This window comes from Ovis aries, chromosome 14 (assembly GCF_016772045.2).
Source record: "Ovis aries strain OAR_USU_Benz2616 breed Rambouillet chromosome 14, ARS-UI_Ramb_v3.0, whole genome shotgun sequence".
Taxonomy (NCBI): Eukaryota; Metazoa; Chordata; class Mammalia; order Artiodactyla; family Bovidae; genus Ovis; species Ovis aries.
This window is the reverse complement of record NC_056067.1, coordinates 658,004-677,480: the sequence shown is the minus strand read 5'-3', so window position 1 is coordinate 677,480 and position 19,477 is coordinate 658,004. Positions and strand designations below refer to the sequence as shown.

The 19,477-nt window shown below is 52.1% G+C and overlaps 1 long non-coding RNA gene across 1 annotated transcript in view; it reads left to right on the top strand.

Annotated features, from left to right (window-relative positions):
- LOC121816453 (uncharacterized) overlaps positions 1-6,840 on the top strand; it is an 80,798-nt gene extending 73,958 nt beyond the window's left edge. Inside the window, exons 3-4 of the long non-coding RNA XR_006056040.2 lie at positions 3,848-3,927; positions 6,592-6,840. This is a non-coding gene — a long non-coding RNA (uncharacterized LOC121816453). The remainder of the gene's footprint in view (positions 1-3,847; positions 3,928-6,591) is intronic.
- The last annotated feature ends 12,637 nt before the right edge of the window (positions 6,841-19,477 follow it).

The window sequence follows — 19,477 nt, the reverse complement described above, 5'->3', positions numbered from 1 at the left end:
CTCCGGGGAGCAGCCGCTGCCTCCATCTTTCCTCTCTTGCCTCTGCTTCTCTTTGACTTTCCCTTCCGGCAGTCTGGCCTTTGCCGCCGCGCCTCTCCATGGCGGCACCTGGCTGTGTTGACCCAGGTCATGCACAAGAAAGAGACAGGCCAGGGAGTCCAGTTCCTGCTCTGAACGCCTGTGGGGGAATCTGGCCAGCACCGGTGACGAGCTGGCCTCCAGGGCCTCGTGAACTCGAGTGGACCCATCCCTGTGGCTGGTGGGTACCTGTACCACCTGGCTTTTCCCAGGTCCCCTCCCTGCACCGCACTGTCCCCAGACAATGGGGTGATGGGGGTGAACCGAGGGGGTTTCCTGCTCTGGGTTCTTCACGCCTTGAGCACTGAGTGGGCCCACCAGGGGTGAGTCGCTGGAGGAGAGTCGTCCTGCTGGAGGGGTGGGAGACCCTCCTGAAACCCAGGGGCAGTGACGGCTGTGAACTCTGAGGCATGCCAGCTGAGAGCAGGGCTTTATGCCTCTGTTTTTCCCTGGGTTTGCTCCACCCTCAACTTAAGTCTATTTAAAGACATATATTCAGTATCTGCTGGGAAATGGGCTCAGAAAAGAGATGGGGCTGGACTGTGAGATGGCACAGAGCTGTCCAGGCCAGCAGAGCCCCGGGAGAGAGGATCCAGGCTGAGCTGAGTCCACAGCCCTGGTCCCCCCTCCTCTGCTGGTTAGGCAGGTCCCTCTCCACCTCACAAGGCTTTTGTAAAATCACACAGTACACTGTGCATGAAAGCTCTAATTTAGAGTAAAGGATCACACAGCTGTAATTATTTTCTAGTCAAAACCTTAAAAGAAAAACTCCCCAAGACAGGCCTAGTAGTCACATAAGTGCCTCTGCTGATCTTAGAGGAGGTTGGATCTGGGGGCTACTGCCCCTCCCCATTGCTGAAGCATGTGCGAGTTGATGGGAGGGGGGGCGCTGAGGGAGGGGTGTCGAGATGCCTTCTGCTCACAGGGCGCGCGCGGCCAGAGGCAGCAGAGCGCCTCGAACACCAGACTCAGAAAGCTGGATTTTATATCTAGTTGGCAGGGGTTATGTTGAAAATAGTATTTTAGGAGAGTGAATAACCCACACGCAGAGAGTTTCAGCACATTTTCTCAAGACTCTGATTTAGTTTTCAAGACATGGTGTGGAGGTTCTCAGGGGTATGCAAATTGGGGCCCTGGGGAGTCCTCCAGGCAATTGGGGCTCTGCAGGGCCCCTTTCCCTCCCCTGAGGAGTTATGATTGAGGAAGGCATCATGAGAAAGCTGCTCTTGGCATGGCGGCAGTGGTCTGTGCACCCCTTAAAGTAGCCGTACCCCATCTGTGCTCGCTCCCTCTCCAACTAACCCCACCACATCCCAATCCCATCACCATTCAGCCTCATTTCCTTGGTTCAGGACTCTGGGCTTTGAGAAGGAAACGGCAACCCACTCCAGTATTCTCGCCTGGAGAATCCCATGGATGGAGGAGCCTGGTGGGCTACAGTCCACGGGGTCGCAAAGAGTCGGACACAACTGAGCGACTTGACTAACTTAGGTAGCTCAGTTGGTGAAGAATCTGCCTGCAGGACAAGAGACCTGGGTTTGACCCTTGGGTCAGGAAGATCCCCTGGAGAAGAAATGGCAACCTACTCCAGTATCCTTGCCTGGAAAACGTCATGGACACAGGAGCCTGGTGGGCTGCAGTCCATGGGGTCGCAAAGTTGGGCATGACTGAGTGACACTCACTCGCTTGCTTAGGCCCTTCCAGTTTCCGTGTTCATCTAGACCCCTTCCCCAGTGCTGGGACCTCTGGATTAGATGACTGAAGCATCAGATCCCCTTTTGTTTATAACAACTTTTTCCCAGATGCCAGCTTCATGGCCCTTTGTACTGGATTGGTCTACTCCAGAACCCTCCCTCCGTGGAGAGGGGATTCAAACCCCCATAACTCCAGTGCAGCAGTAACAAATACCATTTATTAAGCTCTTACTATGTGTTGGCACTGAATTTACTGCCTCATATGCATCATTTCCTTGAATCCTCAGAATAACCTTATTCAGGAATGTTATTATCTCTGCGGGACACAGAAACGTGAGTTTACTTTCCAGATTCTCAGAGCTCCTAAATGGCAGAGCCTGGATTCAAGTGCAGATCTGTCAGGCTGCAGTATACTGAGCTCTTAACCACTCTGCTAGATTAAGAGATTCGGGGTAGAACCTTGGGGGATGTGCTTGAAGGAAAGGTTTAGTTTTATTGCGGAGGCTTTGCCCCGTGCTTAACCCCCAGCCTCTCACAGGGGGTGACACTGCACACCGTGTCTGTTAACCATGAAGTATTTCCTGCAAGGCTGGGAGGCCCTTGAGAGAAGGGGCGTCTCATTCATATTTCTGTCCTCAGAACTTAGTTACACCAAGAATGGGCACAAGCCCAAGCCAAACCAACTTTCTCTGGAGCCAGCAGCAGAGAGGAGAGGGTGTCTTGACAGCATAGGTGCTTGCCTGGAGGCAGAAGACTGGGCTGGTTGGCCGTCCCACAGCCATGCAGCACAGCTAAGGGTGGGAAAGGACAGATTCCCAAAGACATCGCTGGGCACCTGGGCGTGGCTGCCTGAAGCTGAGATGAGCCTTTTTTTTTAATTTTCATAAGTGAATATGTTCCCATTTTGAGCCAGGTGACTGGAGTTTCTGACATTTGCCACCACAATATCTTAATTCAGAGAACTTTAGTAAGGGCTTTTTAATTAAATGGACACCCAGCCAAAGCCTGAGTTCTGGGACACCTCCCATTCAGTTTCTGGGCCTGCTCTGAACTTCCTGGTTCTCTTCTCTGGCTACAGAGTCCAGGCCGTTTCTCCTGCAGAGCTGGCCCAGCCTGGCCGGAGAAGATGGCGTGAGGCTGGACTTGGAAGCAATCAGCGAAGGGCTAAAGGGCTCGTTTGTCTCCACTCTGCCACGGGCGCAGCAGCCCTGGCACCACTGTCGCCATGAAAGATGGGTCTGGAATTGTCCTTAAATTACATGCGTGTCCACTGCGCCTGGTTATTAAGTCTTTGGCAAATCAATTCTTTATGGCCTTTTAATCAAGAGCAGATAAACAGGGAAAGGAGCTCATGGAAACTCTTCAGAGAAAACTCCAAGCACTGTTCATCCAGGAGGCGGAGGATGAAGAGTTCCAAGACACTGGAGGCTAGGAGCCCCAGATAGCAGGGACCATGGCTGGGCTCTCACGGGGTCGGAGAAGGAGCTATGTGAGGCCAGTGGGGAGGGGGCAGAAAAGGAGTGTGTGGAGCGAGAGGAGTGAGAGAACCGGAGGTCTTCATTTCACAGCTGACCCAGCTCAGGGCAGATGCGACAGTAAGGAGCATGCGTGCGGAGCCGGCGCCTGGCATCCCACCTCACTCCTGCACCCCCTCGCCGGGGAGGAGCGCCTCGGTCCAGATCTTTCAAAGTCCGCAAGGGTGAGTCTGCTCATGGCTCTCATTGGTCATGCTGGGCAGTGTTTGCCATAGCCAATGAAGAAAGCAGACTCAAGGGCTTTTCAGAGTTACTCGATTTAAAGGATTTCCTTTAGTTCTGAGACCACACATTTTCCACTCTTGTGACTTTACATTGCCCTTTCTGTGGTGAAATGATGGTGCTTACAGAGGGTTGTTGGCAAACTAAAAAGCTTTCAGCGGTATGTCTCCCCACCCTCTGAAGTCCCGACGCCAGCACAGCACTGCTGGTGGGCCCCTGGCGACCTCCTGCCCAGCCGTCCGCCAAAGGCAGGGGTTTGTGGGGAAAGAAGCCTTTCAGGGACCTCTCAACTGAATGGGCCTTTTTTCCCTTATGCAGGCTCACCACACTCAAGGGGATTCCAAAGTAGTGAATCAGGCAGACGCTGTCTCACGGACGAGGGAAGGAACCCTGAGGAAGTAAGCCGCAAGCCCAGAGCCCCTGGTGCCTGAGGCCTGAGGCGGGATGAGAGCCCAGGGGTGGCACTGTGGTCAGGAGCAGGACCCCAGCGCTGAGCCACCTGCCTTGAGGCTCTGCCTCTCCCCCCTGGCTGAGGGTCTTCGTCCCTGGGCTGGTTGCATCCTCCGTCACATAGGGCACTGGTGACAGAGTTGGCGTCGTGTGCAGAGCCCTTGGAGCCCCGGGCAGCACAGCTCTGCGTGGAGTCAGCTCTAGCTGCCTCCCTCCTTCCTAGGTACCCCCGTGCTGGCAGCGGCCGGGGAAGAGTGAGGGTCACTGCCTGGCACTAGATATGCCCAGCTGCCCATCCCTGGGCACTGGGTGGCTGCACCCGCAGCCCATGTGCGTGGTGGGTGTGGGCCGTGCAGCTGCCCTGGCCAACAGGTGTGGGGGCAGGGCGTGTGTCGCCTCCAGGGCAGCATCACAAGTCCTCTGCACACCCTGCTCTGCCACTGTGGGGCGGGCCAGGCCTCCCTCAGCCTGAGCCCCAAGCATGACGAGCACCAGAGTCCTCCTGGCTGGCCCAGGCGGGACCCGCAATAAAAGAGGAATAACCCTGAAGATGCTGGGGGTGTTTCTGCTCCCACTTGTTCCTGGCCACCCTGCCAGGGCAGGTAAAGTCAGGGGCGGAGAGACTCCATGGGGACTTGGGCTGAGACGTGTGCACAGGGAAAATCAGGGCTGCTGAGAGGGGCTCCTCATCTCCTCAGTTCTGAGAAGCCCCCTTGCTTGAGAGGCTGTCAAGTCTCACAGGCGCTGCAGGGCCCGTGTGGAAGAGCTGAGGGCCTGGCCCCAGGCATAGCCTTCTCAGTGGGGTTTGTGTGCTGATGGTGCCTCCCTGGAGTAGCCCCACGGCCCCTCCGTGGTGGTTTGGGTGACACAGACTTGAGTTGGACCCAGAGGGGTGACTTCCCGTCAATCCAACTGTCAGGGGCCAACTGCCTCCCTAGAGTTTCAAGTCAGTGGAAGACAAGGAAACACACAAGTGGCTGTTAGTGCGAAGTGCTGCTATTAAGACAGTTAGACTAGACAGTGGCATAGAGACAGGGATGGGGAAGGCAGAGGAAAGCCTTTCTGAGGAGGTGGGATTTGCAGGGTGAGAAGCCTGCCACTGGGAAGCGCATGCTAGGGGGAGAGAGGGTGGGGGTAAACACTGGTCTGCAGATGGTTTTGCATCAATAATCAATACACTGTAACAGATGCGAGGTGAGCACCCACTATGTGCCAGGCCTCGTACTGGGTGCTAGGGAGTCAGTGGTCATTGCTATGAAAAGAGGTCAAGGACTTCATGCCATGTGTCATGATCCTGGTTGACCTGCCAAAGGCCGTATGTGCCTAGTCTAGCCCTTCCTTGGGGCAGCCCTGTGCAGCGGCATCACCTCTATCACTCGGGAGATGCCTCAGTAGCAGCACACACCCAGGGAGTGGCGACTCTGAATGGGCCGCAGAGCTCTGGAGCTCCCAGCCTTCCCACTGGGCCTTCCTGCCTTGCCCACCAGGGCAGGCCCAGGGCTGTGAGTGCTGGAAGGAGCCACGCGTTGTGAGCAGTCATTCCAGCACCTGCGCAGAGTGGAGGCAGGGGAAGCGGGCTGGGGACGCCCCAGAAGGCGTTTCTGCAGGAAGCAGAGCAGGTGTGTCCCCGAGCCCCGTGCCTGTGTGCGAAGTGCTGGTGCTCCTGAGAGTCAGGCCTTTCCTCCCTGGGGAGCTGCAGCTGGGAGGGGAGGGCAAGTGAAAGCACAGAAGGGGCTGAGTTCCGAAGTCCCAGAGGCTACCTGACTGCCTGGCTCCTCAGGCGCCACCTTCAGAGGGACAGAGCCTCGGCGGCCAGGAAGCAAGCCGTGCTGAGAAGGAGCGGGCAGCCGAGGACGGGGATGGGCAGAGGACGAGAGGCCCCCAGCCCACAGACAACAGAGACCAGTAGGCTTGGGAGCTATGGCAAATCCAGGCCCAAATCCAGGCCAGAGTGGAAAGGCCCACGGACAGACCGTCCCACCTGGGAACTGGCCCCTGTGCTGTGGGTGGGCCCAGGAGCCCCACCAGCCTTTATGCGGAGTCTCCTTTATGTTTTCCCTCCGAACACCATGGCCTCCTGGGACCCTGAAATGGCATAATTACTTGGGTCTCTTTCTTGCTTTCCACTGTGGACAAAGCTTAATAAATGAGCCCTCAGAGGCTGAGCTTCTGGGAAGTTGGTGAGGGTCAGGGCGTGGTGAGAAGCTGATGGAAGTGGGCTGAGGGCCCTGCAGAGACCGTGATGGCAGCGCGCATCTGCCTGGACACTCTCTGTGGGAAATGCGCCCTGTATCACCACCCCGGAACCTCAGACGGCCCTGATACCCCCGTTTGCGGCTGGGGAACACACAGGGCAGAAGGTGTCTTTGGGAGGATCAAATCCACCTGCCTAGAAAGACGCAAGCCCTCTCCTCTCTCCTTCCATTTTCCCTCTCCACAATGGGCCTCTCACAAACTCTCACCAAGGAGTTTGGGTCTGGGTGAACGGCTTTTTGTGTAATTGTCTGGTGCCACTCTAGAGAAAATAATTGGGACTGTTTGTAAAACACCTTGGCCCAGTTGATGTCACTGGCACTTTTAAGGCTGGAATGTGTTGCTGTTCATTTCTGCAGCATTTGGCCTGTGGTTGGAGCTGAGCGAACAACGTGAAATGGGAAAGAGCCGCATCCAAACACACCAAGGGAACCAAAAACAGCTCAGCTTGCAAACGTGGCGAAGGAGCTGGCCTCCAAGCCTTCCCAGACTCTTTGGGATTGATTGTATTTCCAAGAACATGTGTTTTGGCATTTTGTCCATTTTGCATTTAATTTTTTGTATGATGGCAGTGGTTGGCAAATAAAGGCTATCTGTGGGCGCTGCAAGTCTGTGGAAAGTGCGCTCAGGGGCAAGCTGATGTGCAGTCAGACTTTCTGAAGAGACACGCCAGCCTGCTCCCACTGAGTCCCGTCAGGTGGGCCCCTGTCCTCGGCAGTCAGCCAGGGACTTTGTCTAGGCATCCACACGTGCCTTCGTGTCAGATGTTCTGAATTTTCACGCCCCTTGGCTTTCACTCCAAGGACTGGACACCAGTTTCTGAGCAGAAGGGGAAGGAGGAGAGGCGCCGCCTGCGGGAGGCTGAGCAGGAGGTTGCGGGAGGACTCTGGCGTGCAGCCTGGCTCACAACCCCTCCTGAGGGACCTGCGGGGCCTCGAGGGCCCCCCGCCCCCGCCCCGTCCCTCCTCCCCACTCCCCGCCGCGTTGGCTGCCTCTGGGTCCCTCCCCGCTTCCTCCACCCCTGCCGTCCTCCGCCCTGCTCTCTGCACGGCTCCCTCCATCTCCCCCAGGACTCAGTGTCGCCTCAGAGAGGCCCTGCCGGACCTGCTGTCTCAGAGAGCCCAGGCTCGTCTGTCTGTCCCCCGCGTCCTTTCTCTCCACTGCCTGTAGAGTCATGTAACACGGTGTGCTGGCGCGTGCCGGCTTGGTTACGCCGTCTTGTCAAACGTGGGCCCCGGGAAGGCGGCCGGGCCTGCCTCCGAGTGGCTTCCATCCGGGGAGGGTGAGCAGACGGTGCTGGCACCGCCTGCGAAGCACCGTGGTCCTGTGGCCTGGAGCAAGAAGCCCCCGGGTCGGAGCGGGCGTGGGCCGAGGCTGCAGCTGGACAGACGGGACTGAGGGCTCCAGGGCCTGACGCCCGAGCCTGATGCAGCCTGGCGGGGTGGTGAGCTCAGGCCAGGCGGTTTCCAGGCTCACGGAGCAGTCGTCCTCACCTGGCATTTCCCAAGAGGATTTCAGTGGGATGCGAAAGAATTTAAATATTTTTGACAGTTCAGTATTTTCTTTTTAACGTATTAGGAGAAATACATATATATCTCAGGAATTAGGCTTCTAATTTTATGCAAACTACTTAAGATCAAGCTAAAGCATTTGAGTTTTTTTTTTTTTTGTAAAGCCCATTTCAAGGAAAAGTCTAAAGCAGGAGTCTGGATCCTGTGACCCTTTGACCAAACCCAGCCCCTGCCTGTCTTTTCCATGACGTTTTGCGGGAACACAGCTATATGCTCGTTAGTTTACATGCTGTCTGTATGCTGCAGTGGCAGCGTTGAGTAGTTGTGACTGCAACCATATGACCTACAAAGACTAAAATATTCACTGTCTGACCCTCCCAGGAGAAGAAAATAATTTTCAACAATCACTGAGGTTTTTGGGTCCCAGCGTGGGGGAGAGCTAGGCTGTGCCATCAGGGATCAGCAAGAGCCAAGCCTGCAGCTCAGCTCTGCCCAGCAGCCTCTGGAGACTCAGCCTCTTGCCTCCGATCCCGGGGGCCCTGGCGGGGCCGCCCGCTGCCCCACCCTGTGGAGGGTCTCCACCTGTTTAGGGCTCAGAGGCTCCCTTTGGCTCCCTATTAGAGGAGCCGGAAATAGGGCCAGTTGCTCAACCTGAGGAAGGATGGATTTATCAGGTGGTTCGAGACATTCAAGGCAGAGTTAGGTCCTTGCAAGGGGAAGAGTAGGGAGGCAAGAGACTGCGGGCTCAGGGTAAGTGGACGCTGTGCCCACGGCTGGAGCACAGGCTCACGTCCGAGGAGAGGCCCCCTCAGGACACACTCCGAGCTGTTCACTTTCCTGCCTGTGCCGTTTAAGGGACACTGAAACTCCGTGAACAATTAGGTGATTACAAGAACAGCAGCAAAACAGCTTTGCAGATATTCAGAGAGACCACTTCTCAGAAAGTTTCAAATCTCCAGGAAGAGAGTCTAGGTGGGCCAAGTGCGAGACTGTGGGGAGAGGAGGCTCTGTAATTAAGGCGAGCTGGAGACCCCGAAGCCCCGCACTCGAATGGTAATTAGACTCAGGGCAAGGGGCTGTTTGAAAGAATGGCATAATAAAGCTCCCAGCCTGGTCGGTATAATTTCCCCTGGCACCTAGCTTGCGTGAATAACACACTCAGTCGAACAGGAGAGTAATCAGCTTTGAAATATTCCTTTAATAATATGTTTGCCAGATCAAATATTAAAAATAGAAGATGGAGAAAAGGAGCAGCCGTCTCCCTAGTGGCATCGGTTCCATAAATACTGCTTCATTAAGCTGTCTGCATTGGTTCAAAGGGATGGATTCCAAAATGTGGCCGAGGTTCCAGACTGCTTGTTGCGAGAAGGTGGAAGACTCTGGGCTGCCAGCATCACCCCGTGCTGTGCCTGCTGCCCCAGGAAGGAGACATCAGCTAACAGCTGTAACTGGCCTGACAGCTGCCCGCAGGACGTGTGTTTATTTATTTGGAGTCAAGCACCCTCCATCGGGCACCAGTGGCTTCCATCCCAGGCGAGCAGCAGGAAATTAATAATGATGGCATTTGACTTTCCCAAAACCTTTCCTTAGCAAAGTTTACATCCATCCTATTGGCATCTCTCTGAGGTTAAAGGTAGGGTGGAGAAGGTTAAGGCTCTCTTGCCAACTCAGGTCCACAATCTGTGAGGAGGTGGCTCACTGTAAGCCCAGCGCCTACAGGCACAGTGGCGGACAAAAGACTGATGAATTCTTAACTCTCTGGTGAGGGTTGGCAAAGCATTTGGAGGGTTGCATCTCTGCTCAGTTTAGGACTACAGATATTTACTGTTGGGTCCAAAGTTCTGTGCTGAAGAGCAGAAAGAATTACTGCTTAAAGCTCATTTATCAGATGTAATTTTTGAATATAACACTTGCATTGCCTTGACCAAAGCTCTATATGACGATTAGCAACTGCAAGTGTTCTAAATTCCCACAAGCATATTTGGACTTGATGTCAGGGAGCCAGGATCAGTGAGCTCTTCAAGATGCAGAGGCAGAGTCCAGCTCTAGTTGATGAGCGATGCGCGTCCATTGTCACGTGTACAAAGAAACCAGTTCCTGAGTTTACAAAATCTTTCAACGTCATGTCTGTCCTTTGCCAAAACCTGGACTTTGAAAAATGGAGCTCAAAAGAATTAAAAGGTTGAATTTTGTCAAATCATTATTCTATTTGCTCTCCAAGGATCAAAGAGATAGTTTGATCAGTGTTGAGTATTTTTTTTTAATTATTGATTTTTATAAGTATCTATTAAGTGCCTACTATGTGTTAGGTATCATGTTAAGTTTTTAGTGACTTAGTGAATTCTAAAGTGAACCAGACCTTAACCAAATTCGCCCTGGTGGATGGGTGGGGAATCATCGCCATCAATACCTTCCATGCTTTGCTTCTTCCTTTTGTCTGCAATGCTTCTGATCTGCTCATGTTTACATGAAACTCCGAAATATTTTTCACATTACTTCTCTGCCTTCTCAGCCACCTTCCCTTCCAGTTCCAGGATCCTAGGATTTTGAGAGGCCAGACAGGAATAGATGCAAGCCAATCAATGCTATTAGCTGACAAGACGCACTCTCACATCTAGACCCACTTCCCTGCCAGGATCACAGGGATTGACGCTGCACCAGTATGTTGCCATCCGTTTGCCTGTGGAGGCTCCTGAGGGATGCCGAGCTCCTCCCGTGGATGGGCGCAGTGGGCTTCTCCCCAGGGCTGTTCTCCCTGCATGGCCCTTCCTCATCTGGAAGGGCTTCCCTGAGTGTCCCAGCATATCCATTCTCCCCCAGCGGGAGCAGGTGCTGTCCCCACCCTTGCTCTGTCCCCGGCGACATGCAGCGTCCGCACACTTGCACGCCGTGGTTCTCTCTGCAAGCACCGAGACTCTGCCAGGGGCCTCTCTCTGGCTGCGATGTCCTGATTTGCTGCCTGTGTGCAGGCTGGGCTGGAGGTGTTTGGGCCTCAGCTCCTTCACAAGCCAACTTCAGCAGTGTCCAGCCTCTTTGCCCCTGAGGGCTGTTCAGCGCAATCTCCCAGAGGCCCCCCCAGACACTGCCCTCAGCAGCCACCCGACCATCCCCACACCCTTCCCTGACCTCCTTCTCTCCCTGTCACTCCAGCTCCGCTCAGGTCCCTGGGACTGCCACCTAAGGAAGGTCTTGCTCAGGAATCTGTTTCAGGCTCCAGCTCCAGGATCCCAGCCTAAGCCTCTTGTCCCACAAACTCACTGCACACTGATTCTGCCAAGGATCCTCATTCAGCTGAGGCACTCTGTGCTAGGAATGCACAGTGTGGCTACTGCCTGTGTGCAGGGGCCAGGGTGTTCATCCGGGCTCGTTTCTGATGAGTCCCAGTCCTGCCGGCCTCTCCCTCTGCCCTCTCCTGGCATGTAGCGTGTGTCCCCAGGGCAGGGGCTCTCTGTTCTGCTCTGGGCCGGAGTTAGTTATATGTGACTTGGCACCGACCCCTGTACCTGTCCCCCGGACCTGTGACCTGTCTGCAGTTTAGGCCCAGCGATCATCCAGGTAAGAAGGCCGGTGGGTCCTGTTGGATAACAATCCTGAATCCAGGGGCCAAGCGTTCAGTGCGGGGAAGGGCAGGGCCTAGGATGAGCCTGAGGGTAAGCCCACCTGGGTTTCCATTGCGAAAAAGGAAAAACTGCCTGTTAAGTCCAGAGCATCTCTAGGCTGTTTGCTTAATGGATGAAGCCACATTTTATACCTCTGGGGGCAGAGGTTCTGTCTGTCTCATCACAGCCCAGTGGCCCCAGAGGCAGCCCAGTCACAGAGATGGTCTGCTGTGGGCGCTTATTTGTGACTTGGACAGAAGAAAGGTGTCAGCAGGGAGGGAGCTGAGGTGTGGAGAGAAAGCCTGGGACTGACTCAGCACCACTGCTACCACAACCTATTGCTGGGCCAACTTGACTCGGGCAGATCCTGCACCTGAGCCTATGGGAGCCTGTGGGCTGGCTCCCAGCCCTGGTCAGACTTCCCAAGGACAAGTTTATGGTCAGAGCAAATGATTCCCCCCTAGACTGAGGTTTCCTGAACTTCAATCACTATGTGCCACCTTCAGGGTTTGTCATGGCGCAATTACCTACTTGCTTTACGTAGACAGAGTATTCTCACTCTCTTCCACCAAGCTGTCTCTCCGCACCTCTCCCCAAGTGCTCGAGAGCTGCTAAGACGCTTTAGAACCTAACTGAGACCTTCTTGATGCAGATACAAGGACTGAGCAACTTTCTCTTTTACCCTCTGATAGTCCATGAATTTAAAGTTCTTTCGTTGCCTAAAATCATTTCCATTCAGACCTTAATTTATTTCAGGCATCCGTAGGGATTTTCACCCCACCTACCAGCACCCCTGCCCTCTTAGGAAACTTGCCTGTCACCAGAGTGGTCAGGACCAGGGATGGGAGTTCAGATGAACTCAGCTCGATTTGGAAGATGGGCTTGGGGGTCACAACTGAAGCTAGGATGCTTCTCCTCTTCTGATCTCCTCACGATCTCATCTGGACTGGGAGGAGGCCCGGACTCGTAGAAGCCTGACTGCGATGAGCTCAGGAGGGCGGAGTGTGGAACAATGTTCAGATTCCTCTGGAATCTGAGCGGAGGGTGACTATGGGCGATGGAGCCCTGCAGCCACCCAGAGCAGAAGGGGCCGCCAGAGGAGGGTGGGGAGGGGCTGCCGCATCTGAGAAGGCCTCCTGACCCTCGCTGGAGTTGCTGGGCAGGTGACAAGCTTTAGGCCAGTTCCCCAGGGCCCTGGGGCCCTGCTCTGTGCTGGCAGTAGGAGAGCGGTTCGGCACTCCAGGGCGCTTTGCAGGTGGTCTGGATAGGGCACGCTGCCTTTCTACAGTCAGCTTCCTCATCTCTGGGATCTCTCAGGGTCTCCACTCACCCCATGCTTGCTCAGTCGGTTTGCTCAACCCAGTGTCAGGGCCCGTTTCCTGGCTGTAAAGTCTGCAGGCTGGGGGCCGTGGACTCCCAGAGGGCACTGCTGTCCTTATGTCTGTTGGAGAGGAAAACTGCTCCCTAGGCTCTCTCTGTGTGGAGGGGGAGGGCCCAGGGCAAGTCCCTGCTGCTTGTGCCCCAGGGCAGGGGGCATCCACCAAAAGGCATTGGTGGCCCCAACCGAGCGCCTCCCCCTCATCCAAAGCTCCTGGAGTCAGAGAGGGAACTTCCCACCTGCCAGCTCTCTAAGGAATGGGCTCCTTCCCCCTTTTGGGACCCCCACAAGGTCATCATGTTTGCAATCCACCGGTCATGTCCCCCAGGTGTTGCTGGGATGTGATCTACATGGAAGGACTATGTAGTGTCTAATTCTATAGCATGCATGGAGAATTCGTCACAAAAAACTGTCCCCTGGATTACTAAAAGCACTCTGTATAATGAATCATCATTTTGTATTAAATGAAGAGGCAGCCCCTTTCTCATGATGGCTGTTCCCTCGTAATCATGATAAATGGAAAATCCCAGACAGGTGATTTTTAATAGGCACACAAATGCACTCAGATTAATTAGATTACATTAAAAAAAACCTTTTCTCTTTTGGGCCATAAATCTAAATGGGGCCTCTAAAAGATAATAGCCCTCTACACACTAAAATGCATTATGACCTAATAAAAGGTTATCGGTGCACATATGCAGCTCGGCGTTAGGCTGGAGGCAGCGGAACGGCATACGAATGCGGCTGGAGCTGTTTTAAAGTGTGCATTTGCCAACATGGCTAATGGCAGTCTCTGATGAAAGCATGCAGGTGGGTGGATGGAAGGGAAACGGTGCACATGTCCGCTTCTGAGAAGACCTCTTAAACGGCAGCATCTCCCTCTCCAGCCCGGGTGTAAGCAGGAGGCTGCATTAGACTCACCCCAGGCATGCCACTGCTGCCCGGCTCCGAAAGAGAACTGAAGGGCGCTGATTGACGGCCACCAAGCAGCCGCGGTGTGGAGACTGGCGTCTCCAGAAAAGCCTTGGCAAGCAGGGGCCCCGGTGGCCCCACGACGTCCCTCCTTCCTTTTCTATGTCTGACCTGAGTGTCTTGTGCTTACCGTGGTGAGAAAAGAAATGTTTCATCTTGAGGAAAACATCCATTGGCCTTTACCAAAAGTTTAACATTTAGAAATAGCTAAGAGGCACTCGTGGAGGAAAGAGGAGAGTAATTAAGAGATCAACTTGTCTTGATTACAATCTCGAATAGGAATAGGAACAGAATAGGAACCATGCACGGTCTGATGGCGCCCAGCGGCCCGTGATCACCCTTGGAAACAGGCATTGCTACCCACATGGAAACTAACTTGGGAGGGACATTTGCCAGAAGGAGGAAGTAAACTAAAGGATACCCGGCTAAAATAGAATTTTAGGCAAATGCTGCTGCTGCTGCTGCTAAGTCACTTCAGTCGTGTCCGACTCTGTGCGACCCCATAGACGGCAGCCCACCAAGCTCCCCCGTCCCTGGGATTCTCCAGGCAAGAACACTGGAGTGGGTTGCCATTGCCTTCTCCAATGCGTGAAAGTGAAAGTGAAGTCACTTAGTCGTGTCCGACTGCGACCCCATGGACTGCAGCCTACCAGGCTCCTCTGTCCCTGGGACAAGTGACAGACCTCTAAATAGCAGTGTCAATGTGTGTACTTACATTACATATAGGACAGTGTATACATATGTCTTATAAGTAAAACTTATCTGTTCAAAATTTCTGTTTTACCTGGTAATTCCAGCCCAGTGTCAAAGCCACACAGCCATTAATTAGCAACGTCAGGGCTTAAATCCACCTTGATATGGTTGTTTTGGTGATTTTGTCTTAATTTCCTGGCTGACTTGTCACCAAACTATACCCCAGGTGACTCTTTCCCTCTCCACTGAGGCTGTGATATCAAAAGCGCCAACTGGACACACTTGTGGGCTGAGCACATGGTGGGGATATAGACAAGGTCTTAGACAGCATGGTGACCAGCTGCCAAACCAAACGTGGTACTGCCATCTGGGGGCGGGTGTTGGTGGAGGCCAAGAGACCCTCATTTATCCAACTAACATAGTGTGTCCTGCAGCTGAAAATACGGCCTTGACGTGGGCTCCAGGCAGTCCGAGCAGCAGTGGCCCTGTGGTCCTCAGTGTTGGGGTAACTGGAGCCTGGGACCCCTGCCTCTGGCCGCCCTGCTCTGAGTCACCTACTCACTAGCCTGTGTGTTCTGTCCAAGTGCATAAACCTTTGATTTCTGTTATCTTCCTTCCAGACGCCTCCAAACACCAGGAAATAAACTGTGCGCATCAGTTTGGAGCATTAGCAATATTTGTTTCTCTTTGTCCAAGCTGTCCAACCTCTTTCAGTTTTTTTTTTTAACTTGGAAGAAATTGATTTTATTTTTGTGTTCTGTAAATAAGCATTTAAAAATTATTTAGTTTTTAATTGAAGGATAACTTCTTTACAGAATTTTGTTGTTCTCTGTCAAAATGTGAATCAGCCATTGGTATACATATGTCTTCTCCCTCTTGAACCTCCCTCCCTCTTTCAGCTTTGATAGCATCTGTGATGGATAACATTCATAGCAGAGGGGTCTCTAGAGTTTCTTTCACATTTTGCACGATCTGCGGCCCCTTGCAGCTTAGGGAATTATACCCCATTGTTCACATTCTCAACCAGTTAAGCAGGAGTCCCTCTCTCAAAGCTGGACTCCTGTAAGTGGTTGTGTCTATTTAAAGGCTGTAATTAAGGCGCTGTCAGCTAGAATTCCCGTTAAAGTCCTACCTTTGAAGTTTGTGACTTGGACTATTTAGCTCATAACATCTTTTGAAATCTGACATTTAGAAGCATGGCTCAGAAAGATTTGTACTTAGAAAAAAAAAAAAAATCTTCATCTTAGAGCTGGAAATAGAAGGGGATTCCAAAGTTAGTCCCTGCACAGGCTGGAAAGGGTGGTTTAGGCGGAAGAACAGCTGCAGCGTATTCAGTGATCAGACATTTCTCAGACACTTACCGGGTCCCAAGCCCTGAGGACAGAGACTCTAGTGAAGACGGAACAGATCTTGGTGGAAGGAGCTCGCCGTGAGGCGCGGGGGGCGGGGGAGTGGCCCGCAGTGGGAGGTTCAGGTAAAGCATATGGAGTGTGTGGGAAGATGGAGGGATGGGGTGCTCAGAGGCCCAAGACGGCAGGGGTGTGCGGGATGTGAGCCAGGGGGACGGAAGGCCGTGGGGCCAGGGCCTGAGCGTGCTCGTGCGCTAGGCTGAGGGACTTGCACTCCGTCCTGAAGCCAGAGAGAAGGGCAGTTTCCGCCCTGGGTGAGACCGAGGAGGAACGCGCGTGCTCAGAGCCTTGGTGTAGGAAAATTGCCTCATCTCTCCACCTGGAGCTGCCTGGCTGGCCGCTTCACGCCTGTGTGAGCAGAGGGCAGTGGGATTGAACTGGAGGCGAGGACAGCAGCCAGGAAGCTGGTTCACAGTCCTGGGCAGAGGTGGCAAGCGGCGACTCGGAGCTGAGCCCAGCCTCCGCCTCCCTCCCGCCTCCCCTACATCCATATGCAATGTCTCCTGCACACTAACAGTCAGTTTGTGGAATTTCAAAGGTGTGGACACGCGTTCGCGTGTCCAGTCATGTGTTAGTCCGCGTGTCCCGTGTGCGCGTCTTCTGCGAGCGGTGCTTTCGTGGGCTTTACTGTGCAGTGCGGCGCTGCGTGGAGTACGGTGGCGCAGCGTCTTTGTTTGAAGCCCAGGATGTCTAGAAGCAAGCATGGAAGTCGTGGTGATGTAGCGGGCACTGCTAAAAAGTACCAAGCAATAACGATAGAAACTAAAGGGAAAATAATTGAGAGTGGAGCCAGACGAAAAGATGGCAGACGTTGCTTGCGCTCACAACACTGAGCTCCTCGCTGGGCAACACTAGGAGCTTACTAATGAAGAGCTGATGGAAATGGAGGCCCGGAGACAGGATGAAGAGAGACACGAGGAAGAGGAAGTAACTACAGAACCGAAGGGATTCACAGCTCAGCAGAAGGCAAGGGGATTTTCTTTATTTGGGAGGCACAGGCCCTCGAACGGTAGGTACATGAAGGTCGCAGCAGCTGTTCAGAAGGCAATCCAATGCTACTGTGTCATCTTTGATGAGAAAAAAAAGAGCTACTACCCAGACATTACTGGGTCATTTTTTTCAAGAGGGCAGATAAAATTGAATCCATCAAGGAACCCGAACCTGTGCCATTAGCGTCAGACGTGAGTGAAATTTCAGCGTACCCTCCATCTGTTGGCGATGATCCTTCAGCTCTGCCATCTCCAGCTCCTCTCCCTCCTCCGGGCAGTAACTCTTCTAGTTTGTTCACTGGCTGCCAGCCTCTGTGTGCCAGCTGCTGTACTATACTACTGTACTTTTCAAGGTACTGGACTTTAAAAGTGGTTATTATTTGTTTGCTTTTGTGTATCGTGTGAAAAGTATTATAATCCTATTGCAGTACAATACTATATAACCTATTTCATTAGTTGGCTACCTAGGCTAATTTTGTTGGACTTAAGAACAAACTGGACTTAAGAATGTAAGCTCGGAACAGAACTTGTTAGTATGTTGGGGACTTACTATATTCATTCAGTATCTAATTCGTGTTCATTATGTGGCAAGCACTGTGAAAGCTGCTAGGGAAATAACAGTGAGCAAAATAGGTAAAAGTCTCTACTTTTCGCAAACAAATTCTAGAGGGGGAAACCACAGTAAACAAGATAAATAAGCACAATATTTGTATGTCAGATGAGGATGAGACTTTGTATTATGTTTTTGAGAGACAATTCACATACCATAAAACTTACCATTTAAAAATGTTCCACTCAGTGTTTTTCAGCTTTACTGAGGATTAATTGACAAAATTGCACAGTATATACATTTATGTGTATGTATTTTACAATTTTGTCAAATGTAGATGGTATACAATGCAATATTGTGCAAGAATGCTGGAGTGGGTTGCTGCTTCCTACTCCAGGGGATCTTTCCAATCCAGGGACCAAAACAGCTTCTGCTGCATCTCCTGCATTGACAGGTGGTTCTTACCTCTGCACCACCTGGGAAGCCCACACAGTGTGATGGTTTCATATAGACGCACATTGTGAAATGATCACCACAATCAAGCTAATTAGCACTCACTACCTTGTATGGTGTGGTAACTACCTTTTGCCTTCTTTGCACCTCCTACACCCTCCCCTGGCAACTCCCAGTTTCATCTCTGTGTTTATGTTGTTGTTGTTCAGTTGCCCGGGCGTGTCTGACTCGTTGCGACCTCATGGACTGCAGCACACCAGGCTTTCCTGTCCTTCAGCATCTCCCGGAGCTTGCTCAAACTCATGTCTGTGAGTCCGTGAGACCGTCCAACCACCTTGTCCTCTGTGGTCCCCTTCTTCTCCTGCCTCCAGGCTTTTTTCAGCATCAGGGTCTTTTCTAATGATTTGGCCTTTTGTATCATGTGGCCAAAGTATTCGAGCTTCAATTTTAGCATCAATCCTTCCAATGAATATTCTAAATTGATTTCCTTTCGGATTGACTGGTTTGATCTCCTCATAGCCCAAGGGACTCTCAAGAGTCTTCTCCAGCACCACAGTTCAAAAGCATCAGTTCTTCAGTGCTCAGCCTTCTTTATGATCCAACTCTCACATCCATACATGACTACTGGAAAAACCATAGCTTTCACTAAATGGACCTTTGTGGGCAAAGTAATGTCTCTGCTTTTTAATATGCTGTCTAGGTTTCTCATAGCTTTTCTTCCAAGGAGCAAGAGTCTTTTAATTTTATGGCTACAGCCACCATCTTCAGTGATTTTGGAGCCCAAGAAAATAGTCTGTCACTGTTTCCATTGTTTCCATGAAGTGGACCATGAAGTGATGGGACCAGATGCCGTGATTTTTGCTTTTTGGATGTTGAGTGTTAAGTCAGCCTTTTCACTCTTCTCTTTCACCTTCATCAAGAAGCTCTTCAGTTCCTCTTCGCTTTCTGCTATAAAGGTGGTGTCATCTTCATATTTGAGGTTATTGCTATTTCTCCCAGCAATCTTGATTCCAGCTTGTGCTTCATCCAGCTTGGCATTTCTCATGATGTACTCTGCACAGAAGTTAAATAAGCAGGGTGACAATATACAGTCTTGATGTCCTCCTTTCTCAATTTTGAACCAGTCCATTGTTCCATGTCTGGTTCTGTTACTTCTTGACCTGCATACAGGTTTCTCAGGAGGCAGGTAAGGTGGTCTGGTATTCCCATTTCTTTCAGAATTTTCCACATTTTGTTGTGATCCACACAGTCAAAGGCTTTAGTGCAGTCAATGGAGCAGATGTTTTTCTGGAATTCTCTTGCTATTTCTATGATCCAATGGATGTTGGCAATTTGATCTCTGGTTCCTCTACCTTTTCTAAATCCAGTTTGAATATCTGTGAGTTCTCAGTTCACGTACTGTTGAAGCCTTGCTTGGAGAATTTTGAGCATTATTTTACTAGCATGTGAAATGAGTGCAATTATGTGGTAGTTAGAACATTCTTTGGCATTACCTTCCTTTAGGATTGGAATGAAAACTGACCTTTTCCAGTCCTGTGGCCACTGCTGAGTTTTCCAAATTTGCTGGCATATTGAGCGCAGCACTTTAACAGCATCGTCTTTTAAGATTTGAAATAGTTCAGCTGGAAATTCCATCACCTCCACTAGCTTTGTTCATAGTGATGCTTCCTAGGCTCACTTGACTTTGCATT